The sequence below is a fragment of the Heliconius melpomene genome, chromosome 9 (genome assembly GCF_056956725.1).
Source record: "Heliconius melpomene rosina isolate 202511_hmr_F chromosome 9, ASM5695672v1, whole genome shotgun sequence".
NCBI classification, from domain to species: domain Eukaryota; kingdom Metazoa; phylum Arthropoda; class Insecta; order Lepidoptera; family Nymphalidae; genus Heliconius; species Heliconius melpomene.
This window is the reverse complement of record NC_140397.1, coordinates 2,834,345-2,841,087: the sequence shown is the minus strand read 5'-3', so window position 1 is coordinate 2,841,087 and position 6,743 is coordinate 2,834,345. Positions and strand designations below refer to the sequence as shown.

At 33.9% G+C, this 6,743-nt stretch overlaps 3 non-coding genes across 3 annotated transcripts; 1 reads left to right on the top strand and 2 right to left on the bottom strand.

The window, feature by feature from the left end:
• Positions 1-83: 83 nt before the first annotated feature.
• Positions 84-155, bottom strand: TRNAA-UGC (transfer RNA alanine (anticodon UGC)). The gene has a single exon. It is a non-coding gene; the product is annotated as a tRNA-Ala (tRNA).
• A 4,900-nt stretch (positions 156-5,055) lies between these two features.
• Positions 5,056-5,127, top strand: TRNAA-UGC (transfer RNA alanine (anticodon UGC)). Its single transcript has one exon. It is a non-coding gene; the product is annotated as a tRNA-Ala (tRNA).
• Positions 5,128-6,192: 1,065 nt separating this feature from the next.
• Positions 6,193-6,264, bottom strand: TRNAA-UGC (transfer RNA alanine (anticodon UGC)). The gene has a single exon. It is a non-coding gene; the product is annotated as a tRNA-Ala (tRNA).
• Positions 6,265-6,743: the final 479 nt, after the last annotated feature.

Sequence of the window (6,743 nt, the reverse complement as noted above, 5' to 3'; positions counted from 1 at the left end):
TAATATGTAGGTACATAAAATATATGTCGAAATATACTTGTCAAAAATAAACAATTGAAAATTGATTATAAAACAAAAATATCTGGAGATGCCGGGGATCGAACCCGGGGCCTTTCACATGCAAAGCGAACGCTCTACCACTGAGCTACATCCCCGATATAAGTTATGCTGTAAATAATATCCGAGTTTTTACTGTTGTAGTGAAAGACTAGTATGTAAGGTGTGTTCAGCATATTGAATAGTATGGATAAGTTGACCTCGATTATACGAAGAAATTGATTACATTATGTTAATACCTTTAATGTTTTTATGAATAGGTACGTAGAGGCCGTAGTGGGGCACAAGGGTTGTGGATTCGATCCCTACTTGTGGGAGTGAACTATTATTTATTCTCATTTCTTTGTTCTGAAATTGGGCAACGGAGTGTCGTAACACGTGATAAAGCGTGAAGCTGATAATTTTAGGAATGTAGAGACTTAATTTTTAAAAAATATGATGAATATAGGTTTGTATTATTTAATATGCTGCAATGATTCTTGTTATTCCCAATGAATTTTTACCAATCTAAGAAATAGATTTGATTAAAAATATTAATTCTCGCGTTGTTTTAAAGTATTTTTCTTGAATATAGATTACAATTGCAAGGGGTTACTTTGTCTTTAAATAATAATGTATTCTTATGGTAATACTGGTTTAACATTACAATAGAATATCGTCGCTCTAATAGTGAAGGAATTTGCTAGACTGAATATTATTTATTGTTGATTTAAATTCCACTTGATTTTCTTTCAGTATCTAATGCATTCAGCAGGGTAAGCAGATGTCTAGTGTCGTAACCCTCTACTCCATTGAATTCCAGAAGCATTGCGTGCTGAGATGGAACTTAACGCCGCGCTTTGCTTCGACAGCAGAGTGAAGAAATGAAAATTTAAATATTTCATTTCCTTGAGTGGGAATCGAACCCACAACCTGTCGCGTTTACAGTCACACGGTGCACTCGTGAAGTTTGTGAAATTTAAGTTATGGGAGGAGAAACATAAAAAAAATTCTTTTAGTAAATACATTTTAATCAGAACATCATACACATTATGTAAATACATTTCCTAATTCCATAAGGTACATTTATTAATATATTTTTTAAAACTTATTGTTAATAAAAATAAATAATTATCATTTTTAACATCATTGACTAGAATCTAGATAAATGAGTTTTTTAATAATACTATGTTGTATTGAGATTTAAGCTAACATACTTCCACCATCTATGACATTGCAAGTACCAGTAATACTTTTAGCCTTATCACTAGCCAGATGAGCAATGACGCCCGCGACTTCTTCAGCTTCCACTATCTTCTTCAACGGCGTCTTCCCAACAGCATTCTTAGCATACAATTCCAATTGATCGTCAGTTAAGCCGAGGTTCTTCATTATGTTGGTCTTCACGAAACCAGGGTTCACAGAGTTGACGCGGACGCCGTCAGGTGCCAGTTCCAACGCAGTACACCTCGTGAAATGATCTAGTGCTGCTTTTGAAACGTTATAAGCTAATGCCATAGAGCTAGCTTTACTGCCGAGGACGCTGGAAACGTTCACGATACACCCCTTACTTTCAATCAGATGTGGGGTGCAGAGCATCGTTAAATGATACACGGCTCTCATATTTGTCGACATTACCTTATCATATGCTTCAATGCTGGAATTTTTTATGCCTCCCATGGCGACAATACCGGCATTGTTCACTAAAACATCTATTCTTCCGAAATGTTCTATGGTCTCGTTAACAATTTTCTCGACGTCCGCATCTTCAGTTAAATCAGCTACGACGGTCAGAGGTTTTATTCCTTTTGCTTTCTCACAGTATAGACCTATTCTTCTTAAATTGTTTTCTTTTCGGCCCACTAGCGATAGTTTTGCCGATTGTTTGGAGAAATATATAGCTGTAGCTGCCCCAATACCGGAGCTAGCGCCAGTAATAAGGACGACTTTATCGTTGAAATCCATTTAAATGTTGTAAAATTAAATGTAAATTTAAATTAAAAATGTAAACAACACACAAGCAGAAAGAGCGTATAACACAAACTGGGGCTTTAGAAAATGACAATAATAAATGACAATCTGTATTTAATCAGAATTTTAGTGTTACTAACTGTAATTTTTTTTATACTACTAAAAATTTCTTTCGTATTAAATATCAGAACAGAATAGTAAATTTGTCTTCTAGCTCTTAAAATAATTTACTAAATATTTTAGTACAATCTTAACTTTTTAAATATATTTATTGTAATGATAACAAAATACTGATTATTTTTTTATACAAATCAAACGAAATTGAGATTCAATATTTTTCAAATAGTTTTATACAAAATCAAAAATATTATTTGAAAAGCATATAAATTATTTCTACGAAATTGGTAGTTTTTAAAGAACGTTGGCAGCCCTAACTTGTACTGGACATGGCAAGGCTGACGTCAAAATTTAAAGCACGTGACATCTATATTGAAATAATGTCATGTTTAGAGGTTGAAGTAGAGTAAGATCTGGTTATAGCGCATTAACTTTGTTTTATATTTTATCCTAAGACTACTATATTTTTTGTTTACTCTTCAGCTTACATCCAGCACATAGCAAGGTAGTACGGAAAGTGAAGAACGGAGTGTCTTAACACTATTAAGACACACCATTCTTTACTTCCATTGCCGTTGCGTGTTGAGCGGCGGAACTGAACGCCGCCCTTTGCCTTGTAACAAGATAAATGAAAAGATATAATATTTAACTCCCCCGAGTAGGAATCCTCCTCCGAGTAGGAATCGTATTTACAACCATCGCATTTACATTCACACGCTAGTACCTATCCTTGCGGCACGACTTCTCCTATTTTTAATAAAAATAATATATATTTAATAAAATAATATATATTCTTTTAAGAATGATTGACTGAGATTTATTTTATTTATAATAATTATTTGACCTCATTTTAATAATATATAAAAGTAAATTTTAGCACTTGAACGGTCGTAGGTTCCAATCCATTATAATCTGAAAAACCAGGAAGAAATTTTTATTAAATTTCTCTACGTGTGATTTAGAACCACACTCTCCCGTAACCTGCGCCACAGCATATAACTCACAAGCATACTGCTACATTTCCTATGAACTCCTTTACTTCCAACTTTAGCAGCCTTACGACATAAGCAGACAGTTTTACGATCCATATTGAATAGCAACAATATCTAAGTCTATTGTCCACGAACTGACCTTCGGACTCCCGCTCCGCGAACAGATGTTGATTTACTGAACCTATAGTATGATTTATTATATATTCGTGACTGTGTATTATGTTTTAATATTATGTTATTTAACTTTAATCTTGTACTATTTTTTCATATTGTGTGTAAGACAATTGTCAGTGTGAGGGTATTATATAGAAAATAAAATAATACTACCCACATAATTATTTATAAAAGAGGAAGGGAACGGCTATGAAAAGTGACGTTTTTGATGGATTGGGTCAGTACGTCGTTATTCTGCCTCTCGTAAGGTGTAAAATTGTGACAGTGTTTCAAGTATTTAAAATCTGTGTCATTATTGGAACTATGCGTTTTAAAACGTGTATAAGTGTAAAGTGTTATATAGAAACAGTGTTAAGTGTGCTGTGTAAAGTGTTAGAAGTGTGTACAAGTGAAAGAGGAACAATAAATTATGGTTATTAAGTAGTTTCTTACATTTACCACCTGACATTTAACCTGTGTAATTATATAGTTTTTTACATAATTATTATAGGCCATTGTGGCGTAATGGCACAAGCGTGTGGTTATAACGCGACGGTTGTGGGTTCGATCTTAATATTTTCAATTTTGAAACTAAAACAATAGTGCTATATAAATGTTTTCAGCTTAACCCTGTATACATATAGCAAGTTGTCGCAAGTTGTGTATTGATTGGAGCGAGAAAATAAAATATTAAATATCTACTGATTTCTAGATATTTATAAACACGTAACAAATATCTGTTAAATAAACATGCTAATGTTTAAATGAATTTAAATATATATTTCATTTCTTCGAGTGGGGATCGAACCCACAACTAGCCGCGTCTACACGACTCGCCTCCATTGGTTTGGTTCGTAGTTGAGCATCATTCAGCTTAACACGTCAACTAAATCATTCAATATCCGTTTCTGGGGCAACACATTCATCTTAGATCACATTTGCATATAAAACATACCAATATATCAATTCGGCCGAATGCAATTTGTGAATGGGCCCCATAAATAACTATTTCCGTTTGACACATGGCGACCCTCCGCCTGAGCGGGCAACACCGCGTTTTCCCGCCTTTATTTGACATATGTATTCCAAATTTGAAAAGCGGAAGGATTTTTCAAACGCGCGCCCAAATCAAGTGTGAAATTCAATTGAGCGGCCATAAATTTCCTGTTTTGAAAAATGTCCGTTTTATCTTTTACTTGTGTTGCGACATATTTCTTGTGGTTACGATTTATTTTGCTTACTGCTAGACCGCACGTATAGTGATATAAATGTTTGGGTATATGTCTTTCACGTTTCGGATAATAATTTTATTTTAGGTTCCCAAAGTGGAAGTTTATTTGTATGAGGATAAAAATATAATAAAGGTTCGTGAAGTAAAAAACGAAAATTAGTATTACTTGTATGTAATTTAACTGCTATCGTAACAAAGACTATTAGATTTTCATTGCTATGTTATTAATACGAGGTAATTATTTCATATTTACTAAATTACATTTACATTTTCATTTCTTCGCTCTGGTGTCGAAGGAAAGCGCGGCGTTGAGGTCTGCCACTCAACACGCAATACCTCCAGAATTCGGCGGAAAGGGGAATGGAGTGTCTTGACACTAGGTTCCCTCTGCCTACCCTACTGTGTGCAGGATATAACGTAAAGCAGATTTTACTAAATTACATGTTACGTAGGTATATTATTAAATTGTATTAAATGGATATCTTTTTAAGGTTGCCTTTGAGGACTTTACTAGATTTTAGAGTTGAAACGAATATTCATATAAAACCTTTAATAGGGGATGTAGCTCAGTGGTAGAGCGTTCGCTTTGCATGTGAAAGGCCTCGGGTTCGATCCCCGGCATCTCCAAATATGTATTTTATTGAAAATCCTCATTATCTATGCTTAATTAAATTCTTCCTTGCTCTTTTGTTGAATCAAAATTTTTATAATTCAGAACTTTAAAAAATGTAACCTGTCTTTCTAAAGCGTCTCGTTACACTTATACCATTTTTTTTAATCCCGCTGTTTCACTATTTCCTAGACATAGATTCCCTTATAAAAGATTCAAGGTAGCCGCGAGGTACGGCGCCATTACCGAGATGGATGAAGGCGGTGCAGATGTATGGACTCATCCGCCGATTGCGCTCGAATGGGCTATAACTGTCAATTTATATGTTTACTTGCGCGAATTTACAGATGTAAGATCTTACTTTAACTGCCGGGCTGCTTAATATTGAGAATGAGTTATTGTTATGAAGTCAAATATATACACATAGGTTCGTGTATTTGGCTTAAGAAATATTTTTTTTTATATATAAAAATACTAGCGGCCCGCCCGCGGCTTCGCCTGCGTGAACTACGTTATTATTAATTTATGTCTCCATGAGTACCTGCGTCCTATAAGTGACGTCCATGCAAAATTTGAAACTCCTAGCATTTGTAGTAACGAAGTTTCATACAAACTTTCAACCCCAAAAACAACCCCTTAGAAGTCGAATATTACAAATTCCCGTCTCAGCGAGCACCTACGTCCTATAAGTAACTCCTATGCAAAATTTCAGATTCCTAGCATATGTAGTTTCTGGTTTCGATTTTATATTTATTTATTTTTATTTATTGATTTTTATTAATATTGGAATATTGGATTTAAACCAGTGTATTAAGACAACAAAACCAACTGTATACAAATATCGTTGTGGCAACAAGCGTACAATTTGAGAGCGCTTGGACGATAGAGGCGGTAAATGGGGCTTCAAGTCGTCCAAATCCAAATATCCGATCGTCCTACTACGTCCAAATTTTGGTTTGAATATTGAATATACTTACGAATTTAAATTAAATTACAAAAATACTACTACCTAATAAACAAATCAGCAGATTAGTACTCACTAATTCTAATGAAAAAAAAAACAATAGTAAAAATAAAAAAAATGGAGATGCCGGGGATCGAACCCGGGGCCTTTCACATGCAAAGCGAACGCTCTACCACTGAGCTACATCCCCGATGATAGTAGAATGAAAAATACAGTACAACATTTGGTTACGAAGTGAAAGCCTTAAGTATGTAATATGTGATCAGCATTTTGAATAAACTGGTTGTAAAGTAAATGTTGGCGGTCATTGATATTAGGTCATATTGTAAATTATTTCAATTTATTTTTAACTTGATATTGAAACAAGAATATAGAATAGAATAGAATAATAATCATTTGGCAATAATTTAATTAGATAATTGCAAGCTTCTACTTAGGTTTTCATGACCTTAATTAAAAGATTGGACTCTTATGACGAGATATACAGGAGTGAGTGAGTTTTAACATACACTCTATGAAATTTGGTAAATACATTTTATTTATAATTCGAAATTGTTTTATATAGGTTAAATACGTATGTAGATTTATATTCAAGGTTTTTTTTAAAGAAATTCGGTTCGGTTCTTTATTTATGGCGCTTCGAGCGTGCCAGTTGAGCACTAATCACTT